The 22,500-nt window shown below is 36.8% G+C and overlaps 1 protein-coding gene across 2 annotated transcripts in view; it reads left to right on the forward strand.

Annotated features, from left to right (window-relative positions):
- LOC135207470 (galactosylgalactosylxylosylprotein 3-beta-glucuronosyltransferase P-like) overlaps window positions 1-22,500 on the forward strand; it is a 211,544-nt gene that overhangs the window by 104,658 nt on the left and 84,386 nt on the right. Inside the window, exon 1 of one of the 2 annotated variants that reach the window (XM_064239212.1) lies at window positions 1,176-1,359. The exons of the other annotated variant lie outside the window; for it this stretch is intronic. The gene's annotated coding sequence lies outside the window, so the exon portion shown is untranslated. Of the gene's footprint in view, window positions 1-1,175; window positions 1,360-22,500 lie in introns of those variants that run through there. 2 annotated transcript variants of the gene reach the window in all.

The raw sequence follows: 22,500 nt of genomic DNA on the forward strand, positions 1-22,500 counted from the left end.
ACTCAGACATCACAGATCCTGTAAACAAGAAAATTACCATCTAACATTAACATTTATCACAAGTCTACAATGGGAATGACGCACAATAACAGCCAAAATACATAATGGTTTAGTGACCAGTTGCAGCTATAGGTCTAGTGACTGCTGTTGTCTAACTCCTTCAGACGAGACGGTAAGCCCGCTATAGCTTAAGCCGGCTTATTCCAACCCCGGCCCTTGTAATACGGTGTTAAGATACTGAAGGGGATAAGTGGGCTGATAAGGACCAATGGATTCTACAAACCGAAGGAGACGACTGTGGAGTTGTGACCAGTGATAGTGGTTATAATCCAACCGTGGGAAGAACGTTGCCAACTAGGCCTTTTCTTGTAATGATCAGCAGCTACCCAAAATTATTTTAAAAGTTCGTGACTGATTAATGGCTGTCCTGAATTATTAACGGTACTCTTCCTTACACGGATATAGCGATATAGGTTCTTTACGACATAAACAATATTACTTCGTTGTCATCAAGATTCAAAAGAGTTGATAATGGTCAATTTTACCGACGTCAATCTCTCGAAGCTTAGGCTAATCAGCTTCGATCAACACAGATTTTGTAAATCAAGGTACGCAACCGGAATTTACATGTTAACCATGGACATTCAAAATGATGGGAATCACAAAATAATGGTACTCTCCAACGACTTCGTTTGCCTGGAAATATGGTTCACGCATCACTATGGGGACGAAGTGGCCTGTCCAAAGAGGTTAGGCGGTTTTGCTCATGTTTCGTCCACGAGAAATCCGAGCACCCGCTATCCCGTTTTCCGCCATTGCCACGGCAATTTCACGATAGAGTTGGCACGAACGATGATGTTACGTAAGAAATGTAGAAGAACACTTACGGAGGGGCATGGGGGCACTGACAATGTGACACTATAGTTGCATAACGGATCGCGACTCAGCGACGACATTTAATGATCTAGGCTGTTTTGATGTTTTGGTTGGTCGGACGTCATGCACCAAAGTGTAATGAGGTTTTAAATTAAGTTTAAGAGTAAGCAGAAAAAAATTGTCGTGAAAGAAGCCTTTCTTTTGATTTTGATGGAGAAAATTTAACAAAAATATACACAATATCATTGTGATTTATTTTATTTTGCATAAAGATTAATAAAACAATAGGATTACATTTGACCAATTTGTTGCCGAACCGTCAACACACAGCTGGTTTCGGTCTTAAAACTTAAATGTGTGAAGGTGAAAAAAAAAAAAAATCTGAAGTTATCAAGCCAGAACTTGCAGCCATGATTTTCAGAGTGAACTTGGGGTTTAATAATTTGCTCAACCTCTCGTTTTAAAGTGGGAACCTCAATAAAGGTAGGTTACTATATGACGGTTAGGCCTATATTATTAAACTACTTGTTGTTGGCCATATTAACGACTACCTCGGTCGAAAATTTACCGTCTCTTTTGTTCTTTGACCATATTTCCGTAACCCTCTAGCCACGTAAAGGAAGGGAAATTGTTAATAATAGCCGGAGTACGTGAACCTGAAATGTTAGTAAGTGCAAATTTATCGTAACCGGTAACGATTAGTAGCAATAAAAGTAGAACCCACTTGTGTCGTAATCAGCACAAAGCTACAAACATATATTGACTTTAACTATTTGTATTTTCATCTTACGAAGGCATAGCCTGCGTTTGCTTGTAATTTTGTGACATTACTTATTCTCTGTGAACTTGACCGGACACACAAGTAAGCCTGCTCGGGAGGGTTGCCGGCAAAACTGAAGACGACTACCGCGGGTTGGTTCACCCTGCTTGCCGATCGTAATATTTACTGCATTTTGTTTATGCTTTTGATTATGTTTATATTATTTGTCTATGTTTGTGATATTTACTGTCTTTCGTTTGTTTTTTACGTGCATCCCGAAGGGGCTGGTGCTAAAATTGTCGCTTATTTTGCAAGTAAACTGGTAGCCTATTTACCGAGTGCGAATGGCGCGGTAGTAGCCTAGTCGTCAGTTTTATCGGGTTGCTATCAGGTTTCGCTCCTTAATTTTTCGGACTTCTCGATGTTGTTCATACATTGCATTTAATTTAGCTACTGGGATTGTTTATCCTGCGCTGTTAATTTCTCTCTTTAAATGCTCTTTTTATCACTGATTTGTCTATTCACGTTGATTGTGACAGTTATTTTCATACCAGGAATAAGCTAGAAGGATACTCTGATTATCCCATTTATAATACAGTATATTGTGTCTTCTCATTAAGCAACATTACGATAAGCTCTTGCAGAGAGAGAGAGAGAGAGAAGGATCGATTTCTTTTGGAGTTCAGAGCGAATGACGCGTGCATGAAGGTCAAGGTAGTAAGGCGAAAGTTAAATAATTCTGACGGAATTAATCAACATGAAGGTTAAAAAAAACACACGTTTAATTGGAAAATAAAACTAATTTATGTTTATGCGCAGACAGAAACCATATATATATATATATATATATATAATATATATATATATATATATATATATATATATATATATATATATATATATATATATATATATATATATATGAATAATTATCACATCACCGTGATTCATGTAAATCATTCGAGCTACAAATGTCCTTCTAATATCTAATTCGCTCTACCTCGGAATTGATATATTTTCATATATGTACCGAGGGGGAATTTTTAGTTGATAATAATTTCGTCCCCTCATGGGATCGAACCACCGTCAAACGGACAGGAACGAAATCAGGACCGACATAAATGGAAAAAAAAAAAAACAAAAAAAAATCAATTCCGAGGTAGAGCGAATTATATATATATATATATATATATATATATATATATATGTGTGTGTGTGTGTGTGTGTGTGTGTGTGTGTGTGTGTGTGTGTGTGTGTGTGTGTGTGTGTGTGCAGTTACAGAGAGAGGGAGGGAGAGAAAAAAAGATACATTTTCATTTAGTCCCAAATTATGATTAAAGCTCAGAGTTAATCAGAGAGGACCGCAGGTTACCGCTATATTTTCCTTCCCTGAATTTCTAGGATAAAATCTTCAATGCCCTGACGTTTTATACGACTCCAAAACGATATCGTATATATACATTTTTGCGAAAGTTTTCTTTATACTTTTGTCAATTTTTTTTAGATATCGTTTTAGAAGTTTAGTTTGGTATTGTAATTGTTGTACAATTTCGTGCAAATTGCAGTAGCAGTATTCAGTTTTTTTTTATTTGTTTCAAAGCAAGCACCAGGAATACCTTATATTCCATATGTATCGTCTTCTTGTTCTTCTTCTAAACTATTAACTAATTTCCATTCTAGATTAAAAAAAAAAAAAAGAAAAAAAGAGGCACCTTTCTTCCACTTCTTATATACAACCCTCTTCTCAACTTCAAAGGAAGCAGCTTCCCCCTTTCGGTACTTGCTTTATGTCCCCGACAGACTGCGCAAATGATCTTCGCAACAGCTTCCTTTTACCTCCCGAAACGCGGCAATTCTCACGGTCCTCAGCGCCATCTATCGCCTGTGAGAGACACTACTTTTCTTCTTCCTCCAACCCTGCGGAGAGATGATTTCGTTTATCTCTTTCTCTTGTTATTGTTTTCATCTTTCCTAAACTTTTTGGTTTTTATCAGTTAAAGCTGCTTCTCTCTATGAGGTTTCTCTTGCGTTATCAAAATTGTTTTTCATTATATACTTAAAACCAACATATTCTCGGGAAGTAGTGTAATATCAGTCCGCGAGAGCTAATATTCTTTCAGTGCACAGCATTATGCTTTATATTACAAGACAGGTGTTTTTTTATTTATCCTCTCATATGCAGCTGTGTTTCACCTTATAATATGGTAGTGTGTTTATCTTGTATACAGGTCTGTATTTTATCTTGAAAGACCATGTTTTTTGTATGACTTCACTGATACTTAGCTACGTCTTTTAACGTAAAAGACAGTATTTTTATCTTTCAGTATACAACTGCATCTTTTACCTTAAATGACATTTTAAAAATTCATCTTCCTGTTTACAGTTCTATATATTTTACCTTAATGGACAGTTTTTCTTATTCATCCTCCCACATAGTAAAGCTTTATCTTACCTAAAAGATAGTTTCTTACTTTATCTCCTTGCATTCAGCTCTATCGTTTATATTAAAAGACAGTTTATGTCAGCATCTTCCATTGTACAATTTTACCTTCTTCTTCTTCTTCTTCTTCTTCTCCTTTTTCTCTTATTCGTCTCCTCCTTCCTCTACTCCTCCTCTTCCTTCTTCTTCTTCTTTTTCTTCTTCTTCTTCTTCTTCTTCTTCTTCTTCTTCTTCTTCTTCTCGCTGCGTAATACGATTCTGTCAACCTGGCCACATCTTTCCCTTTCTCGGGGTACATTCGGTATCCTAAACGGTGGCGTCTTTTTTTTCTTTTTTCCCGTCTCTCTTTTTTTTTCGTGCTTTTTTTTTTATTGTAGTCCATTTGGAATCAACAAAAGAGAGAGAGAAGAATGGAATTTCCTTTTATTTCTTGCGGTCTCTGTTTGTGTCTAAAGGAGACATACTAACGTCCTCTGCTTCTTCTATGACAGTTTGCTGTCGAGTCTCAGGGAAAGATTCTTCTCCTTTCACCGAGATGGTTACTTAGCGTCCGTCAGAAGAAAATGTCTTACTTCTGTCTCTTATTATTATTATTATTATTATTATTATTATTATTATTATTATTATTATTATTTATTTATTTATTTATTTATTTATTTTTTGCTTTATCACAGTCCTCCAATTCGACTGGGTGGTATTTATAGTGTGGGGTTCCGGGTTGCATCCTGCTTCCTTAGGAGTCCATCACTTTTCTTACTATGTGCGCCGTTTCTAGGATCACACTCTTCTGCATGAGTCCTGGAGCTACTTTATTGTTATTATTATTATTATTATTATTATTATTATTATTATTATTATTATTATTATATTATTATGTTATTATTATTATTATTGGTGAAGGTAACTATACTGGTGTAGATTGAGAATGAGAGCCGAGCAGGTCCAAGAAAGCTTTCGTTTATATATATATATATATATATATATATATATATATATATATATATATATATATCACATCTAGACCATCTCAGATTTCTTCACCATTTTAGTGACTCATGCTGCTATTATTATTATTATTATTATTATTATTATTTATTATTACTATTATTATTATTATTATTATTATTGTTAGTAGTATTATCAATTAATATAATATTATTGTTATTATTTATATCATTATTATTATTATTATTATTATTATTATTATTATTATTATTATTATTATTATTATTAGTTTGAAAACATAAATTACAAAAAACGGACAAACAAACATACGTTTTCTCCTTATGGGTTAGTGCCGTCAGTGAATCTCACGCGGTACACTGTAGGCAATACTAAATGGGTGTTCACGGCGTTCCTGTGGCCCCTAGCTGAACCCAAATTTTTATCCTTTTAATTCATTCCTACTTCTTTTCTTTCACGTAACTTCTTTAATTATGACTTCTATTGTGCCTGTGAGGTATCTCCCATTTCCATCTTTAGACCCCTTTACTGCATCTCCTTTATTTTCTGAATCTCGTTATCTTGCTGTCCAACCACTCCAACTCACCCTTGCACCAGTGTCATGAGCGCTGAATAGCCGGAAGTGGCCCCAGTGCTTGGTTTTATGGCCTAAATTTTCACGATTCATTCAGAACTGCAAGTGAGCCTTTTCTAGTCCTGCCTCTCCCTTTCGTAGCTTCAAAGGGATTACGTCTTTCCTCTCTCTCTCTCTCTCTCTCTCTCTCTCTCTCTCTCTCTCTCTCTCTCTGGAGCCTTATCTTGAATCCTCAAAGAATTTCGTTTCGCCTCGTAAAGGTTAACGTGTGTATGTTCTCGTGCGCTACACTTCACGTCTGGGCATAATGCGATATGCTTTACATTCTCGCAAACCAGTTTACGCTCATTTCCTTCTTACTGAGAGAACGTTTTCATCTCTCTCTCCTCTCTCTCTCTCTCTCTCTCTCTCTCTCTCTCAATGGATTAGTTCGTATCCGCCAAATCTTTCGTTTTTTTCCCTTTCGTCAGTGGTTCATTTTCTTGCAAGATGGCGTCTTTAACACCTTCTCTTTGTTTATTTATCATTAGGACAAGCAGACGCTTCAGTGGCGTGGTGGGTTTGGTCTTGGCCTGGCTCCTCAGTGGCCGCGAGTTCGATTCTCGGACATTCCATTGAGGGGTCAGAGATGTGTATTTCTGGTGATAGTAGTTCATTCTCGACGTGGTTCGGAAGTCACGTAAAGCCGTTGGTCCCGTTGCTTAATAACCACTGGTTCCATGCAACGTAAAAACGCCACACAAACGAACAAAACATTGGGACAAGCAGAGGCCATTTTTACCTTATAATCTAGTTAATATCCGTAAAAATATGGGGTTTAAGCTCATATGAAAAGTAAAAAGGTCTTTGATCAAGTCATCGTCTCGCAAGAAATTTCTGGTAAATATTTTTGGATAAGAATCTTTGTCTGTTCCTACTGGAAGATTATGGCCCTCTTATGAGATCTGTCTCTCTTCTGCTGCTGCTGCACCTTCCAGCAAATTTTCCCAGTAAAAGATGACTCTCCTTTAACTCCCCAGACCGCCACTTGTGTCCTTAAAAGGAGGGCGATACTTTTCTTTCCCAATAAAGGGCGAGTCATTTCCTTTTTGTGGGAGTGTACTATGTGGCTGGAAATGGAGCAGTGGCGTTTTGTGCGCCCTATTTTAGCAGATTGGATTTGAAGCTTCTCCCTATTTTAGGTTAAGTTTGGATATACTCCCTATTTCATTTTAGGTTAAGTTTGGATATACTCCCTGTTTCATTTTAGGTTAAGTTTGGATATACTCCCTGTTTCATTTTAGGTTAAGTTTGGATATACTCCCTATTTCCCCCATTTTCAGGTTAAGTTTGGATATACTCCCTGTTTCATTTTAGGTTAAGTTTGGATATACTCCCTATTTCATTTTAGGTTAAGTTTGGATATACTCCCTATTTCATTTTAGGTTAAGTTTGGATATACTCCCTATTTCATTTTAGGTTAAGTTTGGATATACTCCCTATTTCATTTTAGGTTAAGTTTGGATATACTCCCTATTTCATTTTAGGTTTGCAGCTGCTCCCTAGTTTAGGAGAGGTTTGAAACAACGTCCTTGTTTAGGTTAGGTTTGTAGATGCTCCTTAGTTTCAGTTAAGGTTTGAAACTGCTTTAAGGTTTAGGTGAGGTTTGAAGCTGCTCAGTAGTTTAGGCTACTGATGAAGGTACTCCTTAGGTATATATATATATATATATATATATATATATATATATATATATATATATATATATACATTCATATATGTATCTATATGTACATAGATTTGTTTGTCGACCAGAAATCTTAAAAGAAGGTATATTAGGCATCTCAGTAATTAACAACAAGGTCAAGAATAATAATAATGTAATAATAACAGTAACATTAATTACAAGGAAAACGTTAACAGCCTTCTTACGGAAAACATTCCATACTGACACACAGACAGACACTCAAAGCGAAGTTGCCAGTTATTCAATAAAGACCGCCTAGGAAGAAGCACTTTTCATACGAGTAGAGCAATTCGGATAATTAACTTCGTACTTGTACGATTCCTGTGATATAGCCAAGCTGTTGTGAAAAAAAAAAAAAAAAAAAAAAAAACTTATAAGTAGAAAAGTTAATTGGAAAGCGGAGCGTATGACTGTACATTAAAGACCCGCTTAGTAATGAAATTCTTACTGGACTACAAAATAACCCACTTGGAAATAAAATTCTCGTGACAATTCCATTCCGCTGAGAAATAAAACTCTGTGCTCATAATGCTGTATTTAAAGCGGCTTTGTGAAACGAGCTGGGAGAGAGAGAGAGAGAGAGACAGGAGAGAAAGAGAGAGTTAGTGTGACATTTAATTGGTTTTCCCTTTCCCTTGGCTGTTGTTTACAAAGCGTTTTAAATATTTCCTCATATAGTGCTTGGGTGGATGCTCTCTCTCTCTCTCTCTCTCTCTCTCTCTCTCTCTCTCTCTCTCTCTCTCTCTCTCAATCATGCAACTGAGCAACATTTCTTTGCCTTCTCTATAATTCAAATTACGACTATTGTTTTTCGCCTATTTTTTTGTGTGATATCTCTCTCTCTCTCTCTCTCTCTCTCTCTCTCTCTCTCTCTCTCTCTCTTTCAAGAGCGCCAGACGAGAGGTCAGAAAATGGACACCCGGGAACCCATTACCGCGGTCGCCCATTCCTGAATAACTGACCCAGGGCCAAAGATCCGGAATCCGGGAATGCGCATCGCGTTCGTATCTGGAGATATTTGCTTCCTGGAGACGCTGCTCCCCGTCTCTCGGAAGTTTCGAAAGAGAGAGAAAGAAGAAGATTGACAGATAGATTGACGTGCTGACAGAAGGAGAGAGAGGGAACAGAGTGAGGGACGAAAAATGAGAGAGGAAGGAATACAGATAGATTGACGTGTAGACAGAAGGAGAGATGAGGATATACAGAGAGAGAGAGAGAGAGAGGAAGAATGACAGACAGATTGACATGCAGACAGATAAAGAGAGAAGGATACAGAGAGAGAGTGAGAGACGAAAAGAGAGAGAGAGAGCGAAAGACCTTACAGACCTTACATCTTGTTCGGGTTGCCCCAGGTCCCTCAGTGTGAGGCACCTCTAATGTCTACCAGAGAGTTGCTAGTACATCTTCCGGTATATTTTGCATCTTCCAATCTTGGATGGTCTGGGATGCAGTTTAGATATTTGTCGAGCTTAGTCTTAAAACACATCTACGCTCACTCATGATATATTCCTCAGATGAGCTGGCAACGCATTGAATAGACGCTGCATTATCGATGCTGGTGCGTAGTGGAATTAATGTCCTGTGTGCTTTCCTTATTTTTCCTGGTATAGTTTTGGGCACTATTAATCTACCTCTGCTTGCTCTTTCTGATATTTTTAGTTCCATGATATTTTTCTGCTATTCCTTCTATCTGTTTCCATGCCTGAATTATCATGTACGTTCTCTTCTCCTTTCTAGACTATATAATTTTTAAGAATTGTAGTCTTCCCAGTAGTCTAGGTCCTTAACTTCTTCTATTCTAGCTGTAAAGGACCTTTGTACACTCTCTATTTGTGCAATATCCTTTTGATAGTGTGGGTACCATATCATATTGCAATATTCAAGTGGACTACGAACATATGTTTTATAAAGCATAATCATGTGTTCAGCTTTTCTTGTTTTTTTTGAAGTGCCGTAACAACATTCCCATTTTTGCTTCTTTACATTTTGCCAACAGAGTTGCTATTTGATCATTGCATAACATGTTCCTATTCATCATCACACCAAGGTCTTTAACTGCTTCCTTATTTGTGTGATGGTCTCATTATTAGGTCCCTTATATGCATATAGCTTTCTTTCTCTGTCTCCATAATTTATTGATTCAAATTTATCAGAGTTAAATACCAGCCTATTTACCTCTGCCCAATCATATACTTTGTTAAGGTCTCTTTGTAGAGCGTTCCTATCTTCATCACAAGTAATTTCTCTACTTATTCTTGTGTCATCTGCGAAACTACTCACTACCGAATCCTTAACATTATTGTCTATGTCTTCAATCATAATAACAAACAGTATTGCAGCTAAACACCGTACCTTGCGGCACACCGGATATTACCTTGGCTTCATCCGATTTCTCGTCGTTTGCAATAACTATCTGTTTTCTGTTGTGTAAAAATTCTTTTAACCATCTTCCTACTTTATCCACGATATTGTGTTTTCTAATTTTCTTCGCCAATATATTATGGTCTACTTTATCAAAAGCTTTTGCAAAGTCTAAATAAACCACATCTGTTTCATTTCCGCTTTTCATATTTTTGAATATGTTTTCACGGTGGACTAACAGTTGGGTTTGTGTACTTTTTCCGGGGTACGAAACCATGTTGTCCTTTATTAAACAAATTATTTTTATTAAATGTTTCATAATATTTTTCTTCATTACCCTTTCATACACTTTCATAATATGTGATGTTAGACTCACAGGCCTATAATTACTTGCCTCTAGTCTGATCCACTTTTGAAAGTAGGGGTAATATATGCTAATTTGTGCTCATCATATATCTTGCCTGTATCTACACTTTGTCTTAATAATATTGCAAGTGGCTTTGCGATAGAATGAACTACTTTCTTTAACAAAATAGCAGGAATTCCATCAGGCCCTGCAGCAGCTCCATTTTTAATTTCATTAATAGCCTGCACAATATCAGCTTCATTAATATCTATGTCAGCTAAATATTCACTATTTTCATCCCTTACTTCTATATCATTATCTTCATTATCTATTCTAGGGGTGAATTCTCTCTTATATCGTTTCGCCAGTTATGTTGCAAATTTCCTTTTGTTTTTTCATTCGTTAATCTCCCTTCAATTCTCAGAGGGCCTATTTCTATTCTTCTTTTATTCATCTTCTTCGCATATGAGTATAATAGTTTGGGGTTTTGCTTGATATTTAATAGGGTTTTTTCTTCCAAGTCCCGTTTTTCATTTTCTTTTGATTGTATAATCTTTTGTTCTGCATTTTCTATCTTACTTTTTAGTCTATAACTTTACCATGCATTTTTTTCTTTTGCAAGACCTTTTTTCCACTTTCTGATTTTCTGGAACAAGATCCTTCTGTCTCTTGGTATGCATGAATGATTGTTTACTTTTCTTCTTCGGTATAATATTTTTCCACTATTATCTCCAATATTTTATATAATATCTCCGTATTTACCCTTTATGTCCATCACTTACGAAAATGTTATCCCAATCTTTGTTTAATTCTTCATTAATTTCTGAACCATTTTATATTTTTTTTTTTACTGTTTTAGGAAGTTTGTATTTTTCCATATCCTTCCCACTTTTCATTTCTTGCTTATCTCCTATTTTCACTTGCTTTGGAATGAACTGTTAATTCTATGACATTATGGTCTGAAATACTCGCATTATAAACTATTATTTCTTAACATAATTCATCTCGTTCACAAATACTAGGTCTAAAGTATTTTCCTTTCTTGTTGGCAGGTGATTTATTTGTTGAATGTTGTATTCTAGTAGCATATCTAAATAGCTTTTCAAATTGCCTCTTATCTTCTGCACTACTATTACTCTCTTTTTTATATGTATAAGTACAACCACAATCTCCTATTGTCGTCGGTTCTTTTTTTTTCCCATTCCTAACGAAAAGGAAAGTTAGAAAAGGTTCACCAAGATAGGAGGAAAGAATAGTACCCCATGTCCTTTCGCGATTTCTACATATATCATCCAATTTTTCAATTATTAAGTCAAACTCTTTAGTATTAGGAGGTCTATATATTACTATGTTCATCAATTTTTCAGATTCAAATTCTACCGCTATTAGTTCACATTCTGAGTTACTATATTTCTCATATATTTTCCTTGTTTTTGTCTTTCCCATATTGCGGTTCCCCCTTGATTCCTATTTTTTTCTATCTGATCTATAAGTTTGGAACCCTTTTATTTGATCATCATTCCCAGTCTCTTGGAATACCAGGTTTCACTTATATTTCATTATATCTATTTTCTTTTCATTTTGTTAGTTCTTCTAAGTACTCTATTTTTCTTTTGAGTTACTCGTAACTAAAACCCTGCGCATTCATCACTATGATGGTTGTTTTTTTTTCGTGTTTCTCCTTCATTTAATACTGATAGTAATAAGGATTTTCCCATGTCTCTTTCCTGTTCTGGTATGTGTTCTTTTTTCATTCCAGAAATTTCCCCCTGACATTAAAAAATCCAACTTTTCCATAATATTTGATCTTCCTTCAATCATAATTATTAATTTTGTGTCTGAATCTGCAATTTTCTCCGTTTCTTTCTGCAATATCCTCTTGCATAATAAATACAGTTATTATCTCTTGAGTAGAATTTCGGAGCTGATGCTTTGAAATTTTTTGCTGACACCTCCTGCCATATCTCAGTGGTGGTTTGCTTTTCTCTTTTACCTGATATTCTTGATTTCTCTCTTTATTTGTTTCTTTCTTATTTTGGATTTTATTACTTGGTTGGTTATTTATTTGATTATGATTCATGGCTACAGGGTGCATATATTTGCATTTTTTGTCGAACTTACATCCTTTTCCTTCTTTTAGGTTTTTACATATTTTTGGGTGCAGATCTCTGCAATCATCCCCCTATCCATCTAAGTATGCACATTTACCCATATATTTCATAGTTTTGACATATCTTAGGATGTTTTGTAGTACATCTTTCTCCAAATCTGCAATTCCCTCTTTCAAAAGGTTGCAGATTTTGTCTTTCTTGTCTATTTTTTCCTCTTTCCCGTCATTGTATAGATCTGGGTAGAGCCTCTTCGGGATTTGCTTTTCTTTTCTGTTGTCATATCGTAATTTATTTCTTCGTAGGTATGCTGCTTTATTTTTGCCTCATATGTAGTATCAATGAGTATCTCTGCATCCATACTTTTATCTTGTTCTTTGTTTTCCTTATTTTTTTCTGTCATTTCATTTTTGTTTACTTTTCTTCCGTTTTCCTCTTCTTCTTTTTCTTCTTCTTCTTCTCTTCCTCTTTCTTCTTCATCCTCAACTATTTGTACATTCAATCTTGATTTAATAACATTGTCTATCCATGATAGACATGTTGAACAAAAAATTCTTGCATCTTTTCTCAAATCTTGTATTACCTCAGCACACTGTGGATGGGTCGGAATGTTGCATGCAGCACATTTTCTGATTAGGTTTTGTGTGGATTGACTATGCTATACCAAACCTTACACAGTTTGCATGCTTTTTAGGCATTCTTTTTCCTAATGCATCAATTTAGTATATTCACAAGATTCACCTTATTCAATTTTCTTTGTCGGGAATATGTTGGTTTATGTATATTTTCTTTATGAGTCTTGACCACTTGGATTTTATTTGGAACTTCTTCAAATTATTTTCAAGATGTTTTCATTAGATTTGTTCCAGTTTGAAGGATTATATCCTTCTAATATATCTATGAATGCTTTTGTATCTTTTTTTGGTTAGGACTGTTGCTGATTTCATAGATGAGAAATGCCAGTTCCCTTCCTGCTACCTCATCGTATTGCGAATCTGCTAAACACGCCAAATTACGCCACCTTTTTCCCGCAGTTGGAACTTACTGCCATCTTGTTCTGATTTATAGTATTACACTTGATAAACTAACTTAGAAGACGCTTTATCCTACTATTTTCACACTAATCTTATCACCGATAGTTCACGAACACTTCTAGATATTTCTCAAATTCTAGTCGTATGTTAAACTTGTGATATCTGTTGATTATTGTGACTTCACGCGGGTACGTCTCACCAAGCAAGATGGCTACTACGAGAGAGAGGACAGATAGATTGACATGCAGACAGAAAAAGAGAGAAGGGTGTACAGAGAGAGAGAGAGAGAGACTAGAGAGAGAAAGAAAGACAGACAGATTGACATACAGACAGAAAGAGAGAGAAGGATACAGAGAGAGTGAGAGACGAAAAGAGAGAGAGGAAGAAAGACAGGTAGATTGACATGCAGAAAGAAAGAGAGAGAAGGGTACACACACACACACACAGAGAGAGAGAGAGAGTGGGAGACGAAAAGAGCGAGAGAGAGAGATAGATTGGCAAGCAGACAGAAAGAGAGAGAAATGTACACACAAAGAGAGTGAGAGACGAAAAGAGAGAGGGAAAGAAAGACAGATAGATTGACATGCAAACAGAGAGAGAGAGAAGGGTACAGAGATAGTGAGAGCAAGATAGATACTGAGAGAGACAGGCAGACATACAGAGAGAGAGAGAGAGAAGAAGGAGAAAGGGAGACCCAGAGAAAACCAGAAAAGAGAGAGAAACAGAAAGAGAGAGGGGGGGATGGGGTCTATTTCAAGCTATGCAATATAAATGACCTGCAAATTGCTATATTTTTCAGACATTTTTTTATGCATTTTTATGGCTTTGCGTTATAATTGCTACGCATGCTCTATAACATTCTTGCAAAATAGTCCGAATAGGCAGTTTTATAATGAATTTCCAAAGGAGCATTCTTTACTCAGTCTCTAATGGAGCTTTCTGTACTCAGTCTCTAATGGAGCATTTTGGAGCATTCTTACTCAGTCTCTAATGGAGCTTTCTCTACTCAGTCTCGTATTCAGTCTCTAATGGAGCATTCTTTACTCAGTCTCTAATGGAGCTTTCTCTTCTCAGTCCTCGTATTCAGTCTCTCCAAAATGGATGCATTCTTTTACTCAGTCCCTCTAATGGTAGCATTCTGTAACTTAGTTCCCTAATAAGGGAGGCTTTCTATACTCTGTCTTTGCAAGATTATGTATTATCCTATTTCGTCCAAACGTATTTTACACCTCCGTTCATTTTCGTTCATACTCTCAAACACTTCCCCTAGTCGGGTATGTGCCGTCAGGGTACACTGTAGGCATTACGTGAGGTTCTTTGCAGCGTGCCTTCGGCCCCTAGCTGCAACCCCTTTCGTTCCTTTTACTGTAGCTCCTTTCATATTCTCTTTTATCTTAAATTCCACCCTCTCCTAACAATGTTTTCAGAGGGCAACTGCGATGTTTTCCTCCTGTTACATCTTTCAAACCTTTTACCGTCAATTTGCGTTCCAGCGCTGAATAACCTCATAGGTCTCAGTGCTTGCCCTTTGGCCTAAATTCTGTATACTCTCAAACAGACTGATTTTCCCTCAATCCTTATAACACGCTTCTAAAATTCCATAGGTTCAAAATGACTGTTCTGATATTACCAACAAAAACAGCGCATCATGATAGCCGTATACGCCCATTATTACGAAAATAGATAAATAAATAAACCGTATTACTTTCTCTCTCTCTCTCTCTTACACCCCAGTATATTTTCACCACCGGACACTGGCACTAATATAAATGTATTAGGGCCGCCTGGTAGCTTTCTCTCTTATCAAATAAGGGAATACTTTTCCTGCCCTTATTAGCAGCAGCTCCCCTTTATACATCGTAACTCTCACGTGACTTCTATTATATTCGTATGTAAATGTAATTGTTTGTTTTTATATATGAGACGCACTCATATATATACATCCATGCATCGTTGTTACGGCGCATGCGCAAACAGAAAGCTTTGAATGCATTTACTACTCACTGGGTTTTGGGAAATTATAAGTAGATTCACATCAACCGTGCAATTGATGTCTAGGCCAGTCCCTTACGACGCTCCTGATTGGCTGTTGATAAGCCAATCACAGGGCTGGAAACTCTCAGTCTCTCTCGAGAGTTCACATAACCAGGATGTATGTTCCACCGCTCCTGAGGGATGCTTTTAAAAGACGTATCCCTCAGGAGCGGTGGAACATGCATCCTGTCTATGTGAACTTTCGAGAGAGACTGAGAGTTTCCAGCCCTGCGATTGGCTTATCAACAGCAAATCAGGAGCGTCGTAAGGACTGGTCTAGACATCAACTACTATAGTAGGTACTGTCAGTTCTCATCTTCTCTACCTCCTTTTTCATTTTCTTTTCCCCATGTTCGCGTATTTTAGGAATCTAAAAGGTGAATTAAATAATTGTTAATATTTGAATTTTCTTAATGATTACTATGATTTTAGCTTACTTAGGGAGTAAGCCTACAAACTATTTTGTTGTTGTTGCTCTTGCTGTTGTTGTTCTTGTTGTTTGGGGGGGGGGGGGGGGATTAGGAAAGTCCCATGGAAAAAGCCTGAAAAGGTCTGAAAACGATACAGCAATTTTAGTATATTTATGATATATTTATTAGAATGAAAATTAAAAAAATAAATATCGTGCATGTTAAACAGCATAGAACAATCATTTCTAATAAAGTATAGTGGATTTATTTTAATTTTCATTGGTGGAACAACGCTCTATTTGACCTTAGACTTTAGCACGTGCCCTGAGTAAGCTGGAGGTGAGGTCGGATCATGCCTTGTTTGTAATGCATCTGCGGTTACTTAGCATAAAATGGCCTTATGACTTCTTAGTTTTTTTTTTTTTTTTTTTTTTTTCCTGTCAGATCGTAAAGGAAGTTCTGTCCTTCATTTCTCATTTCATTAAATCAGTCTAATCATCTCTCTATTATTAATTCTTTGTTCAATGCTCCTCTCTCTATTATTAATTCTTTGTTCAATGCTCCTCTCTCTATTATTAATTGTTTGTTCAGTGCTCCTTATCTAAGCAACTATTTATACTTAATAATCCGTCATATTTCCATCTTCTATCAATCCGACTTACGAATCATCTTATTTTCATGTTTTCCTTAAATTCGTCTGCGGCTGACTGCTTATTCTTCATTTATTTCCATTGTCTAAAATGATGTATCTCTGAGTTCCATCTTCTGTCAATAATTCCACAGTTCCAGAGGTCCTTTATTCCTCACACCGTTGGACTCTGGAACAGCCTCGTAGAGGGAGTTGTGCTGCTGGAACTCCAGACAGAACTTCAAGCGACAATGTATTACCACCCTAATGCATCTTAATAAATATTTTAGATATTTATAAATTTATTCGTTTCAGTAAGTAGGTTCTCTTCTTTCTGTACTATTTCCTTTGACCTCGTCTTACTTCTTCCTAATGAACACCATAATATTCTTTGGAAGCTGGAATTTCAAGTCAACGGCCCCTTGGGCTTGTTTCATATGAAAGGGTATCATTCAGCTTTCCGTCAATTCATCCCGGGTGAATTGAAGTCTCGTTCGTGAGGAATAAAAATCTCCCCGCGCTAAATAATCCCACAGCCGTTAAATATTCCCTACAGAGGAATAATGACGTTTAGATCGAAACCTTTACTGGATAGACTAATAATTGTGCCCGACCAGGAGAATCGGAGTGGTTGTTTACCTCTCCTTCTTCTACTTCTTCTTCTTCTTCTTCTTCTTCAGTGATTTTCCGCTTCTGTCGTATGACGTGGTCTTATTGGGATGGTTTTAAGGTGACAGAGAGAGAGATAGAGAGAGTAAAACTTGAAGACTTGATAAAAAAAAAAGTAAACGTCTTGAAGAGAAAAATAATGAAACGAAAATGATTTTTATAGAAAAGATAGGGAGTATCAGTTGGTGTAGATTGCAGGCGCGAGCACAATAATATTGTTTCCACACAGAGAGAGAGAGAGAGAGAGATAGAGAGCGATTTTAAAAATGAAAAACAACGAAACGATAATAGCCTCTCTCTCTCTCTCTCTCTCTCTCTCTCTGTGGTTCTTCACAATTGTCTTCCTTCTCGGCGCCCCTTCGAAATAAGATTCTGCTTTTAATTAGTTAACCTTTGACCTTGCAGCTCCATAATCTCTCTCTCTCTCTCTCTCTCTCTCTCTCTCTCTCTCTCTCTCTCTCTCTCGCTTTGATCTTATGATGGTCTGACCTCCACTTCATTTTCCTTTTCCTTTGTCACTCATAAAAGAGCTAATTAGCCTGACCAACGCTCTCGCCTTTCCTTGAGGCGGGCGCCTTTTGCTTGTATGATTATACCATTAGGCGGATTGCGTGCGTGCACGCTCACACACACAACACACGTATATTATATATATATATATATATATATATATATATATATATAGTTATATATATATATCTTACTATGCTATAATGGGTGTTATGTCTGTCCATCCGTTTGTCATTCAATCACGGCCTTAACGCTGGTCTGATGGGCATATGAAACTTGGCAGGGTTATAGTGGGGACCCCTCAGATGGTTTATAATGGGGTTTCATCCTAACCCCCACCCCCTTCCGGGGCGAGAAAGGATTCCCTGAAACGGGGCTGGTTGTGCCCGTAGACTTAGTTAAAGTACGAATTTATCATACATAATTTCTGTATAAATATGACTTATCATTTGGAAAAGAATACTATAGGGTAAACATCGATGACATAATAGTTAAAAAAACACTAGCGAGTCACTTATATGAAGCAGCAGATGAATATGCTTTCAGTAAGGATTGGTAAATTGCTTGTATATATAAATGTGGGAAATATATCAGCGCATAGTAACTAAGCTGAAAAAGAAAAATACAAATTGCAGGTTAATTAGTTTTGATGCTGGTTCTCTATTAATTAAAATTCCCGTTTAATATTTGCTACGGATTTTACAACGAAAAAAGAAAATAGAACGATTTAAAACCTCGTATTTCAAATAGTGTCTTTTATTTAGATGATAAAGGTGTGCGTGTTTGGAAATACTTTATATTTTGATTGTTATTTTTTTATAAAGAAATTTTTGTTTATGCAATTGTGACCTTTCATCTGCAATAATGGGATAATATATATATATATATATTATATATATAATATATATATATATATATATATATAAATATATAAATATATATATATATACCCATATATATATGTATATATATATACATAGATATATATTATATGTATGTATTCATGTATCTATGTATATAAGTCGTTTCTCCCTGGAAAGGTAGTAGGGTGAGGTTCCAGAATTTGAAGCCCTTCCAGCACTGGAGGTATGTTGGGGATGAGGGTACTAGCTCCACTCTCCGTCCAGACGATAGATACGAACATAAGAACATGAATAATAGATAAATGAGGAGTTATAAATGAGAGAGAAATCTGCAATTAAATTTGAAGGTATTTTCTGTTAAGAGAGAGAGAGAGAGAATGGTTCATGGGAGGCTGGGTGGAAGAAGGTAGATCTTTGTGCTTTTAGAAGCACTTTGATCAGCCATTAATGCATGTTCAGTCAATTTACTTTGACCAGACCGTAGCCGAGAGAGATAGAGATTCTCTCTCTCTCTCTCTCTCTCTCTCTCTCTCTCTCTCTCTCTCTACCAGGTTTGCACAGCACACACGCCCCGTGCATCATCGTTCCCGAGGATTGAACTCTCGGTATACGTAGATCTCGCATTTTCATGATTGGTTGCAATTTTTTCTTCTGCTTTCCCTAATCCTGGACTGTTATAATATTCCCTTTACGTTGTAGGACACTGCAGGTAGTACAAGGATTCCATATGTATATTAGAATTACGGTTTGGCTGAAGTGACCTCTGATCACTACTTCCTAAGATTCACTACACACACTTTTGAGCCTTTTACTCTACCTCCATTCCTTTTCCTTTCTTCCGTCTTGCTGTTCAACCTCTCAAACTAGAACTTCTTAGTGCCATTGTGGGGGTTTCTCCCAATTCCATCTTTAGGCACTTGTACTTCGTCATAGTTCCTCGTTGCACGAGTGGTTTACATGCTCGCCTACCGATTCGGTATTCCCGAGTTCGATTCCCCCGCTCTGCCAACGTGGAGCCAGAGAAGTTTGTCTCTGGTGATTAGAAATTCATTTCTCGACATAATGTGGTTCGGATCTCGCCATAAGCTGTAAGTACCGGTGCTAGGTAACCAATTGGTTTCTAGCCACGTAAGAATTATATCTAATCCTTCGGGCCAGCCCTAGGAGAGCTGTTAATCAGTATAGCGGTCTGGTTAAACTAAGATATAGTTATTTTTTCGTACTTCGTTACCTTTATTTTCTGGGTATCTCTATTTTGCTGACCAACCACTCCAACTCCCCAATGCTTGCTGGGCTTGTCCACCTGTATTTTCTCTAATCATATCAAATAGATTAAACCATCCTTATGAGGAACTCTCAACCTTCCTCTTTTTTTATGAAACTTCTTTGTCCATTGTACCTCACCTTTCAGGAGGGACCTAGCTTGATTCGAACAGCTACGTCCGTCTAAGTCTCTCCATAAAAAAAAAAAGTTCCAGGATATTCCTTTCCAAACTCCTCTCCGTGTCCGAATACCCAAATCCCTCTCCCGGTATAAAATTCTGATCGCATATTCCATCAGCTTCTTGTCGTGACAGCGCCATCTTTTAGGCCTATTTATCGTCGCTATGGTCCCTCTGCTCTCGGCCTTTTGGGGGATGTAGGAGGGAGGTCAGGTTTCTGCCTTTTCTATTCTGAGGTCTTCCTTCATTATTTTGTTCCCCATCAGCTGTGTATTTGTTGCTTGGTAAAGTTTGCGATATGGAGCGGTGAGGGATACGTCAAACTGTGTCACTCGTATTCTCAGACATCGTTTTATTTTTTAATTTAAAAAAATCCCCTTTCTTCTTACATTATCTAAGATTTCTATATCATTTTATCGAGACTAGTGATGACCATATTATGATTGTTCCTCCTTGGACGAGTGGTTTACGTGCTCGCTTACCAATTTGGTAGCCCGAGTTCGCTCCCAACTCTGCCAACGTGGAATCAGAGGAATTTGTTTCTGGCGATTAGAAATTAATTTCTGGATATAATGTGGTTCGGTTCCCACAATAAACTGTAGGAGTAAAGAATTGGTTCCTAGCCACGTAAAAAATATCTAATCCTTCTGGCCAGCCCTAGGAGAGTTGTTAATTAGCTCAGTGGTCTGGTTAAACTAAGATAGACTTATGAATTATCTTTCGTGAAGCAGTATGACGAGTTACGGTGTTGAATGTGATTCACTGTTTCCTACCCATAACTATCAGTTCCTTATCATTCCTTATTAGTCATTCCCTAAATGAACTTCAGTTTTATTGGGACCGATAGAGATTATTCTGTTTATTGAAAATGCTGCAGTTCAGTAAGTGATCGTTTACTTTAATTCCATAGCGCCTCAGTGGCGTGGTCGGTTTGGTCTTGGCTTGCCACTTCGGTGGCCGCGAGTTCGATTCTCGGGCATTCCACTGAGGAGTGAGAGATGAGTATTTCTGTTGATAGAAGTTCACACTCGACGTGTTACGGAAGTCACGTAAAGCCGTTGGTCCCGTTGCTGAATAACCACTGGTTCCATGCAACGTAAAAACACCATACAAACAAACTATAATTCCATGATGGTTTCTCTCGCTGTCTGTTTATTCTTTACAAGCATCCGTTGGTTTAGTAGAGTCCAGAGATACACGTCAGGATAGCTCGCTCTTTGATTTCTATCATTTTGTTTAGACTAAATTTTTTGCTACTCAGATTTGAAAATAAGCCATAGACCCTCAAGTCTGCGGTGCTGACAAGTGCTTCCAATATTGAATTGTAAGTGAAATGACTAACCTTTGGGATGCCTGGAACTATTGCGCACTGGATTTTAATTGAAGGGTCTGCAAGTATTGTTTCTGCTTCGGTGAGATACTAATCTAAATCACTCACTTCTCTGTTAGGTATCAAGTTCTCCAAAGTGCAGGTTGCTAGACTAAAGATTAGCAAGATGTAGTGTACTATTTGGTAACTTCATTGCAAAAGATGTTCGTGCTACAACACATGACTGAAACTTTTAGTTTTCCAGGACCTCTGATGTATTGCAGTAATAAGTCTCTTTTACTCAGAAGATCTCGTAAAAACGTAATATATCTTTAGATATCAAAAGAATTCTTAATAGTTTTTACTTCAATTACTTTTTACACATACTAACAATCCTCACATTGATGGTTATTATAGAAGCTACTCTTATCTTAGCTCCAGACGACCTCCGTCAATAGAGAAGCGCTAAATGAAACTCGTATATAAAAGAAATCTAGACTGCAGTGTATTTCCACGTCTCCTGCCAAACGTTCACGTCAGCAAGATAGATATCAAGATCTTGGTTTTGCAATTCATCCAAGAATAGATTCCTATTACAATTTTTGTATGTACACTTACCTCTCTTCATCAAGAAACATTTTACACTTCACGTCGGATAGGATTTGTAGGATTTTTTTCTATATTTTATTCGATGATGTATATTTCAGAAGGATATACGCTTACAAATAGAATTTGTTAGAGATGACTTATTAAAGACATCTTTTTTATATATCATGATATATCCCTCCATCTCAAAAGGATACTGTCTAACCTGCTACATTTGTATCCTCTCATATCTTTTCAAAGTTGCAAGTAATGATTAACCCACACTGGCAGATATATGACTTTCTCCGTAACCTTTATTTTGTACTCTTTTTCTTCTTCTTCTACTTCTTGGAAATATCTCAAGTTTCTCCTTTTCCTATACGATGGCAATTTAAGGACGAACTGTTACTCTCATACGGTTTGGACAAACGCTTATATAGTATATTGTCTTTTTGTTTTGATGGATTCCTAGATTCCTGGATTCCTTAATCGTTAACAGAGTTGGTACCGCGTAAATATAGTATGTTGTCTTTTTGTTTTGATGGATTCCTAGATTCCTGGATTCCTTAATCGTGGAATTGGTACCGCGTAAATATAGTATGTTGTCGTTTTGTTTTGATGGATTCCTAGATTCATGGATTCCTTAATGCCATAGGTGGCAGGAGAAAGCACCGTTAACTTTTCATTATTATTTCAGTCTTACTGGATTATGGATTGCGAATTAAATGTATGAAGCTTTGGGAAGTTCGTTTCGTATATTTACGAATCCAAAGTAGTGCTGTGATTATGTTCGAGTGCTTAGTTACTTCTAAGTTTATATATTTTTTACCTTTCTGTGCTTAGAAAAGTGCCTGAAATAGAA

This window comes from Macrobrachium nipponense, chromosome 11, assembly GCF_015104395.2.
Source record: "Macrobrachium nipponense isolate FS-2020 chromosome 11, ASM1510439v2, whole genome shotgun sequence".
Lineage (NCBI taxonomy): Eukaryota > Metazoa > Arthropoda > Malacostraca > Decapoda > Palaemonidae > Macrobrachium > Macrobrachium nipponense.